General features: G+C 44.2%; 1 protein-coding gene across 2 annotated transcripts in view; it reads right to left on the reverse strand.

Moving 5' to 3' along the window:
* The window catches only part of tjap1 (tight junction associated protein 1 (peripheral)), a 118,802-nt gene extending 116,831 nt beyond the window's left edge, over positions 1-1,971 (reverse strand). For both annotated transcript variants that reach the window (XM_052151076.1, XM_052151075.1), the window contains exon 1: positions 1,679-1,971. The gene's annotated coding sequence lies outside the window, so the exon portion shown is untranslated. The remainder of the gene's footprint in view (positions 1-1,678) is intronic.
* Positions 1,972-10,290: the final 8,319 nt, after the last annotated feature.

Consider the following 10,290-nt stretch of genomic DNA (forward strand, 5'->3'; position numbering starts at 1 on the left):
CTGAAGGTTACAAATGTGAATTAAATGAATTTGATATAAACCCTGTCTGATACTAGTACTATGATTTATATTAATAAATTTGGTTCACAAATTACCTATGGGTGAACTCTGTCAGTACGTAGGGGACTTAAAGGACTAAGACAAAACATTTTTGCAATAAATTGACCCTACAGTAACCATATTTTAACCTTGATATTCATAGTAAACAAATATTAATAATAAAGGAAAATTAAAACTATGGTAATAAAAATCATAATGTTGTGGTTATTATGGTTTTTACTACAAATACCATGGTATTTAAGCTTACAAATTATTTAACATTTTGTAAAACAATACATTTAAGAGAATGTTTAAAATTGAGGTGTTTAAAAATAATGTTCAAGCCATGGTACAAATATTTGAATGTGCTTTTAATTATTCATCTAAGGGGCTCAAAATGTGAAGTTAATGCAGATGAAGTGTTTAGAATTCAAGGCTAGGACAGCATTTTATAAAGTAATATTTTTTGCAAGACTTTATTAAAGAATGAGAATGAGTTAAAGAATTCAAAAATAATGTTTTTTATAACCCTTTTTATTGTGTTGGCAGAGGGCTTTTTCACACATAACAGATTCTCTGTGGGGGGGTTCCCCCTCTTTTTTCATAGATTAAAAATCGTTTTTGATCACTGCTAAATACCAGAAAGCGCACAGAAAAAACATGTCAACCCTTTTATTTGTTTGTTTTCATAATTTGTCAACTGTATGTAATGTTTAATTATCTTATATACCCATTTGTGTAGCCCTGGCATTTTTGTATTTTGTGTATTTAATTAAAGAAAATCTCACTTGGGGCGTAGCGTTGTGTAGCCAATCAGCACGAGATTGAGGTGACCAATGAAAACGTTCCTGAGGGTTGTCATGAATGTGGGGCGTGGCTTGCGCTAAAGGGATTGGGGAAAAATCACGCAAGGGGAAATATTAGCAATACATTTAATATTGCAAGATAAGTATTGCGCATACCGCTCACAAAACTTGAGCGGTACGCGCTCGGTTTCTTTTACGATAACATTAGGCTGATCTATAGACGCTGAAAATATATAAAAATAAAAAAATATATATAATTCCGAATTGCATCCCGTTAAGTTGTTCTACATTTCCACGCTAGGATATTTGGACAAAAGTAATAAACCCATCGCGTAATGAAATCATGATCCAGAATTGATCGTGTTGTATTAAATAAAATCGTGTTTCAAGATCACGTTCACAAGCGGATCTTGTTGGCAGTATGTGATCACGAACAGAAAAAGGGCATTTAATAATTAAACATTTACTATAAACTCACAGACTACGTGAATAAAGAGGCCGCGTTAAACAGACTACACTGCCTGGGGTCTTATGTATACTGCCAATGGTCATGAATGACTCCGCCGAATAAATATATATGAGAAACACTGACATCGGCACTTTTAAGAATAGTAACATTGACTAATCTGTTATCCGATCGCTGCTTTGAGGAGATCGAGAAGCAGACCACATAGATGTTTATGTTCAGTACAGAACTGCTGGGTGTGTTTATCATTTCATCTTAATGGTGACTGTTTGGCCCGCGTATATCAACAATATATGAAATATACCTTTCATAACACCTGATCAGACTGTGTGACAGAGAGGTACATATTTACTAATTTCTTGCCTACCTCTGATTGATTTCCTGCAGTTAAAGCCCGAGTTTGGTGAAGATCAGTCTTGACTCTTGCTTAAACTGAATAAACTTTGCCGCTTTTCCTTCTTTTCCCTCGCTGGTTAACACACTTGCTAACGTCCACTAAAGTCTCCCCGTGTGCTCCTTTACGAGCGACCGCCGACCCTTCGTCCTCTTGCCGTTATCTCTCAGTGAGCAGATACATTGATTCCGCTGATCGCAGGTGTAGATAACGACTGTTCCAGATTTCGGATAAAGTTTATCTCCATCTTCTCCCGTCCAGCGCCATCTTTTTCCGCGGGGCACGCCGGGTAATCCTCAGGAATCCCGACGCGACGCATTCGCCGCGCGTCCTCGAGTGTTGAAATGCATTATGTAATGTTGAATATACAGGTGAAACTCGAAAAATTAGAATATCGTGCAAAAGTTCATTAATTTCAGTAATTCAACTTAAAAGGTGAAACTAATATATTATATAGACTCATTACAAGCAAAGTAAGATATTTCAAGCCTTTATTTGATATAATTTTGATGATTATGGCTTACAGCTTATGAAAACCCCAAATTCAGAATCTCAGAAAATTAGAATATTGTGAAAAGGTTCAGTATTGTAGGCTCAAAGTGTCACACTCTAATCAGCTAAACACCTGCAAAGGGTTCCTGAGCCTTTAAATGGTCTCTCAGTCTGGTTCAGTTGAATTCACAATCATGGGGAAGACTGCTGACCTGACAGTTGTGCAGAAAACCATCATTGACACCCTCCACAAGGAGGGAAAGCCTCAAAAGGTAATTGCAAAAGAAGTTGGATGTTCTCAAAGTACTGTATCAAAGCACATTAATAGAAAGTTAAGTGGAAGGGAAAAGTGTGGAAGAAAAAGGTGCACAAGCAGCAGGGATGACCGTAGCCTGGAGAGGATTGTCAGGAAAAGGCCATTCAAATGTGTGGGGAGCTTCACAAGGAGTGGACTGAGGCTGGAGTTACTGCATCAAGAGCCACCACACACAGACGGGTCCTGGACATGGGCTTCAAATGTCAAACGTCTTACCTGGGCTAAAGAAAAAAAGAACTGGTCTGTTGCTCAGTGGTCCAAAGTCCTCTTTTCTGATGAGAGCAAATTTTGCATCTCATTTGGAAACCAAGGTCCCAGAGTCTGGAGGAAGAATGGAGAGGCACACAATCCAAGATGCTTGAAGTCCAGTGTGAAGTTTCCACAGTCTGTGTTGGTTTGGGGAGCCATGTCATCGGCTGGTGTTGGTCCACTGTGCTTTATTAAGTCCAGAGTCAACGCAGCCGTCTACCGGGACATTTTAGAGCACTTCATGCTTCCTTCAGCAGACAAGCTTTATGGAGATGCTGACTTCATTTTCCAGCAGGACTTGGCACCTGCCCACACTGCCAAAAGTACCAAAACCTGGTTCAATGACCATGGTATTACTGTGCTTGATTGGCCAGCAAACTCGCCTGACCTGAACCCCATAGAGAATCTATGAGGCATTGCCAAGAGAAAGATGAGAGACATGAGACCAAACAATGCAGAAGAGCTGAAGGCCGCTATTGAAGCATCTTGGTCTTCCATAACACCTCAGCAGTGCCACAGGCTGATAGCATCCATGCCACGCCGCATTGAGGCAGTAATTAATGCAAAAGGGGCCCAAACCAAGTACTGAGTACATATGCATGATTATACTTTTCAGAGGGCCGACATTTCTGTATTTAAAATCCTTTTTTTTATTGATTTCATGTAATATTCTAATTTTCTGAGATTCTGAATTTGGGGTTTTCATAAGCTGTAAGCCATAATCATCAAAATTATATCAAATAAAGGCTTGAAATATCTTACTTTGCTTGTAATGAGTCTATATAATATATTAGTTTCACCTTTTAAGTTGAATTACTGAAATTAATGAACTTTTGCACGATATTCTAATTTTTCGAGTTTCACCTGTACAGCAGGTGGGACGCGGACAAAGTGATGCAGCTTTCGTTTAGCAGTACATTGTTGCTCTTGTCTTGAATGACCTTTGGATGTAGTTTTTAGAAGCTGACAAATAACATATGTTCCTCCCATAAATGATGCATTGATTTGTAAAAATCATATTGTGTTGGCTTATATATTAAAATGAAACCAAAAAGTTGTATAAACAAACACAGTCCAGACATAAAAGTACTGTGATAGCAGCATCATGGTGCAGTGATTGTATCAAATGGCAATAACATGGTTCTCATCATTTGATCACCCTTATGCCATGCCAGATATGTTTGACTTACTTTCTTCTGCTGAACACAAACAATGATTTTTAGAAGAATATTTCAGCTCTGTATATCCATACAATGCAAGTGAATGGTGTCCAGAACTTTGAAGCACAAAAAGAATAAAAAGGCAGCATAAAAGTAATCCATATGACTCCAGTGGTTAAATACATGTCTTCAGAAGTGATATGATAGGTGTGGGTGAGAAACAGAATTTTAAGTCCTTTTTTACTATTAATCTCCACTTTCACACTTCTTCAGTTTTGGTGATTCACATTCTTTGTGCGTATTGATATTTACTGGGCAGGGAGGAGAATTTATAGTAAAAAAAAAAAAAAAAAAAAGACTTAAATATTGATCTGTTTCTCACCTATACCTATCATATCCTTTATGAATACATGAATTAAACAACTGGAGTCTTATTACTTTTATGCTGCCTTTATGTGCTTTTTGAAGCTTCAAAGTTCTGGCCACCATTTACTTGCATTGTATGGACCTGCAGAGCTGAGATATTCTTCTAACAATCTTCGTTTGTGTTCTGCAGAAGAAAGAAAGCCAAACACATCTGGGATGGCATGAGGGTGAGTACATTTTCATTTTAGAGTGAACAAACCTTAGGTATGCTACTGAATGATCTCCATATGCATGTACCATGGTATTCTTTAAAGAATCTTTAAAGAATACCATGCCATCGTCCAGTAATAAAAATGCATTGTAATACAATCAGTGTATCATTCATTGCATAATCAAATAGGAATTCAAAATCAGAAAAACAAAAAGAGACTTATTTAATTATTCATTTTCAAAACAAATATTTAAAAACAAATAATTTTTTTTACACAATTTCTCAAAAAACAATAGTTAAAATTGGAAAAATAGCCACAGGACACTGTGCATTTTGATTATTTTTATATACTGTATGGCTTGAATATTTGATTTGCACATTTAGGTGGTCCTGAAACACCCCTTTCTTCTGATTGGTCAACCTGCACCGTCATCTTCTTCAATGCTGTGAGACAGAATAAAAGTTCCCTGCTGCTTAATTGTTCAGATTAATTTGACTCAGTGTAACGCTTCTGTGGAAGGAGGAGAAGGCAGACGGGAGGTGTGGATCCAATCGCGGCTTTATTAATGAACAAATAATAACTGTACAAACACAGGAAAAAAATAAAAGGTCCACAATGGGAAAAGGAAACTAAAACACGGGGAGACCTCGCGCGAACAAGATACAGGAGCAGAAAACATGAACAAACATCAACATTCAAACAACAATCGACAAGGACTGAACAAAGAACCAGGGTTTAAATACAAGAGGAACAAACAAGGGAATGAGGGACACCTGGGGGAAACAATCAGGGAAGGAGAAGCAATCAGGGGAACACAAATCATAAAAAGAAACTACAGAGGACTACAAAGACCAAACAGGAAACAGGAACTAAACTAAACTTCAAAATGACAGCACAAAACAAAAGACATCAGTGAAAATGACAGAATAAAAGAAACTACAAAAGGACTACAAAAACCAAAACAGGAAACAGGAACTAAACTAAACTTCAAAATAACAGTACAAAACCAAAAGACAACAGTGAACGTGACAGAATCCCCCCTCAAAAGGACCGGATTCCAGATGGTCCTAAGAAACAAGAAAATAGAAAAAATAAACAAATTTTCAAGGAGAGAGGGGCTAGAAAAGGGGGAAAACAGACAGACAAAAGGGGGCACAAGAGGCACAGGGACAGTCCAAGGAGGCACAAGGGGCAATTAGGCAGTCCATGGGGGCATAAGGGGCAATCAGGCAGTCCATAGGGGCATAATGGGCAATTAGGCAGTCCACGGGGGCACAGGGGGCAATTAGGCAGTCCACGGGGGCACAAAGGGCGGGCAGGCAGACCAGGGAGGCCGAAAAGGCGGGCAGGCAGTCTATGGGGGTGTGAGGTGAGGCCAGGGTCAGGTGGCCTGGGGGGCATCCATCGGGTAGGGACAGGTTTAGGAGGCCAGGGAGGTGGCCACAAGGTAAGGACCGGTTTAGGGGGCCTGGGAGGAGAAGTGGCCACTGGGGAAGTTGGCAGAGCCAAGGAGGACTTCTGAGGCGGAGCAGTCGAAGACTTGGGTGGCGGCGCCATGGAAGGTGTAGGCGGGGAAGGCATGGAAGGCGGAGCTGAGGGAGCCACTGGAGGCGGAGCCGAGGGAGGCTCAGGAGGTGGAGCCGAGGGAGGTTCAGGAGGCGGAGCCGGGAGAGGCTCGGGAGACTCCGGAGGCGGAGCCGTGGTTGGCAGAGCTGTGGGAGGCTCAGGGGGCGGAGCCGAGGGAGACTCAGGAGGCAGAACTGAGGGAGGCTCAGGAGGCAGGGCCGCAGGAGGCTCAGGAGGCAGGGCCGAGGGAGGCTCAGGAGGCAGAGCCAAGGGAGGCAGAACCATGGAAAACTCTGGAGGCGAAGCCGAGGAAGGCTTAGGAGGTGGAGGACAGGAAGGCTCTGGAGGCAGAGCCGATGGAGGTGGCGCCGCAGGAGGCTCCAGAGGCTGAGGCCTGGAAGGCTGTGGGGGCGGAGCCCTAGAAGGCTCTGGAGGCGGAGCCAAGGAAGGCTTAGGAGGCGGAGCCGAGGAAGGCTCAGGAGGCGGAGCCGAGGAAGGTGGCGCCGTAGGAGGCTCTAGAGGCGGAGCCCTGGAAGGCCCTGGAGGCGGCGCCGTAGGATTCTTTAGAGGCGGAGGCCTTGAAGGCTCTGGAGGCGGAGCCGATGGAGGTGGCGCCGCAGGAGGCTCCAGAGGCGGAGGCCTGGAAGGCTCTGGGGGCAGAGCCCTAGAAGGCTCTGGAGGCAGAGCCGTAGGAGGCTCGGGAGGCGGAGCCGAGGAAGGTGGCCCATAGGAGGCTTTAGAGTCTCTGGGAGCAGAGCCATAAGAGGCTCGGGAGGCGGAGCCGTAGGCTCGAGAGACTTGAGAGGTGGAGCCCTGGGAGGCTCGAGAGGAGGAGCCCTGGAAGGCATGGAAGGCGGAGCTGAGGGAGCCACTGGAGGCGGAGCCGAGGGAGGCTCAGGAGGCGGAGCCGGGAGAGGCTCGGGAGACTCCGGAGGCGGAGCCGTGGTTGGCAGAGCTGTGGGAGGCTCAGGGGGCGGAGCCGAGGGAGACTCAGGAGGCAGAACTGAGGGAGGCTCAGGAGGCAGAACTGAGGGAGGCTCTGGGAGAAGAGCCATAGGAGGCTCGAGAGGAGAAGCCCTGGGAGGCTCGAGAGACCTGAGAGGCGGAGCCCTGGGAGGCAGAGCCCTGGGAGGCTCGAGAGGAGGAGCCCTGGAAGACTCGAGAGGCGGAGCCCTGGAAGACTCGAGAGGCGGAGCCCTGGAAGGCTTGGGAGGCTTGAGAGGCGGAGTCCTGGGAGGCTCGAGAGGAGGAGCCCTGGAAGGCTCAGGAGGCTCAAGAGGCGGAGCCCTGGGAGGCTCGAGAGACTTTAGAGGTGGAGCCCTGGGAGGCTCGAGAGGAGGAGCCCTGGGAGGCTCGAGGGGCACTGGCTCTGGGACGGTCATGGCTACTGGCGCTGGCTCGCTGACCGTGGCTGACGAGGGCGCTGGCTCGCTCACCGTGACAGGCGTGGGCGCTGGCTCGCTCACCGTGACAGGCGTGGGCGCAGGCTCAATCACAGTGACAGGCTTGGGCGCAGGCTCGCAGACCGAGGCAGGCGTGGGCCGGGAGACGGAAGCTTCTCCTCCTCCTCCGGGCAGACAAAGTGGACCGTGCAGGCTCATTGACGGTGACAGGCATGGGGGTTGGCTCGCTGACAGGTGGGGCAAGCGTGATGGGAAGAGCCATGGGCAAGTGGAATGTCACCACTGCGGGAGATGAGGTTGGGTTCTCCTCTGCCACGCCCACAGTGAGTGGCGAGCCGCTGACCAGCAAAGTCTCTTCCACAAAATCGCGGAGCTTCCAGCCGCGCGTCACCGGTGGCAACAGCTCCTTGAGCGAATCGGTCAAATTAGCCCGGAAGAACACCACCGGGGAGGAGTCTGGGAAGTCGGTAGCCCACGCTAGGTCCAGGAAGTCTCTAATGTGGTCCTCCACCGGGCGGCTTCCTTGCCTCAGGTTCAGGAGGTGGCAGCTTGCCTGAAGAACCGCTGGATCCATTGTGTTCGATCGTTCTGTAACGCTTCTGTGGAAGGAGGAGAAGGCAGACGGGAGGTGTGAATCCAATCGCGGCTTTATTAATGAACAAATAATAACTGTACAAACACAGGAAAAAAATAAAAGGTCAACATTGGGAAAAGGAAACTAAAACACGGGGAGACCTCGAGCGAACAAGATACAGGAGCAGAAAACATGAACAAACATCAACATTCAAACAACGATTGACAAGGACTGAACAAAGAACCAGGGTTTAAATACAAGAGGAACAAACAAGGGAATGAGGGACACCTGGGGGAAACAATCAGGGAAGGAGAAGCAATCAGGGGAACACCAATCATAAAAAGAAACTACAGAGGACTACAAAGACCAAACAGGAAACAGGAACTAAACTAAACTTCAAAATGACAGCACAAAACAAAAGACAACAGTGAACATGACAGAATAAAAGAAACTACAAAAACCAAAACAGGAACTAAACTAAACTTCAACATAAAAACACAAAACAAAAGACAACAGTGAACATGACAGAATAAAAGAAACTACAAAGGACTACAAAAACCAAAACAGGAACTAAACTAAACTTCAACATAAAAACACAAAACAAAAGACAACAGTGAACATGACAGAATAAAAGAAACTACAAAGGACTACAAAAACCAAAACAGGAAACAGGAACTAAACTAAACTTCAAAATAACAGTACAAAACCAAAAGACAACAGTGAACGTGACATTCAGTTAATATTACATTTATTCTACAAAACGCACCATGTGAATTGCAGCTGAGCTATCGCTCTCATCAAATAGTCAGACAGTGCATACACATCATTTAAAAATGTTCAGTGAACGCAGACAGGGTTTCGTTGCCACGTGAAGCAATTGATAAGAGCGACACACACACACACACTTATTGAGATGTTTATTAAGATTAATCCCTCGCTCTGTATGCCAAATGTCTTCTCACAGTTATCCTTCTTTGTGCCACACAACTCGTTTTATTAATTTATAAGTGGTTATATGTAGTGCAGCTGATTAGTTGAGCACTGGTGGTCCACACTGCACTGGAAAATCAGCTGGCATTCAAAGTTGTCACTTTAAACAGATTCAGACGGGATTTATAACTTAACAGCCTGACACGGGTGCAAATGTCTACCTGATGAATCTGTAACAGTTGAGGACTGTTTGAATGTGATTAGCAGGGAAATAGGAGCTTGAAATATTTTGTCTGCATCCAGGATGAATAAAGCCATTAGTAGTTTCACTGAGAGAAGTATCCATGGCTCAGCATTTAGTCGAATCTGGTTTATCTGTAGGATAAGTCCATTGAAGGAGACATCCTTAGACAAAGTAGTCATGGCACCTCTACTGATTCCATTCAGAAGAATAAGTGCTTTTTAAAGACATTACTGGTGTATCAAGGAAAATCAGCCCTTTAAAGTACCAGATATTCCCAACTAAACGATATGGACGCTCCTACCGCATTCTTTTTTGGACTTGAAAAAAAAAAACAAGGGAACAGAACAATTCTATAAACTTAATCTTCCACATGGTGGCGTGACAACAAATCAGGGGGAAATTCATACTCATGCCCTTTTCTTTCATGAGAAACTTTATTGTTCTGAACCATGTGATGGGGTAGCAGCAGAGGAGTTTTTACATGACCTGCCAGAGCTGTCAGAGAAGAATCAGCTGGACCTTGAGAAGCCTTCAACTTTTGCTGAGATTTCACAGGCTGTCCAGGAGTTGAGTGCCAGGAAATCACCTAGACTGGACAGTGTTTCAGCTGAATTTTATCAGGTTTTCTGGAAAGTGATTGGACAGGACCTGTTTGCCATTCTTTTGGAATGTATTAATCAAAGAACTCTTCCTCTCAGTTGTTGGAGTGCAGTTTCAAAATTAATTTAAAAAAGGAGACATTGGGTGCCTAAAGAACTGGATACCTGTATCATTGATTTGTGCAGATTTTAAAATTTTAGCAAAAGCAATGACTAAGAGGTTTAAAAAACAAAGGTGATCCATGAGGATCAGTCATTTTGCATTCCTAAACAGACAATTTTTTATAATCTTTTCCTTGTGAGAGACATTATTATAGTTGCAAAGAGGCATAATCTGGAATTGGTTCTCTTTCCCTGGATCAATAATAATGTAACCCGCACAAGAAGAGACAGTCACAATGTAAGTCAAAACTGCGTTTTATTGCAGGCAGGCAAAAGTACAATCAAGGGGCAAATCCAGTGAAGAGTAGTCAA

Source organism: Xyrauchen texanus, chromosome 20 (assembly GCF_025860055.1).
Source record: "Xyrauchen texanus isolate HMW12.3.18 chromosome 20, RBS_HiC_50CHRs, whole genome shotgun sequence".
Classification (NCBI taxonomy): domain Eukaryota; kingdom Metazoa; phylum Chordata; class Actinopteri; order Cypriniformes; family Catostomidae; genus Xyrauchen; species Xyrauchen texanus.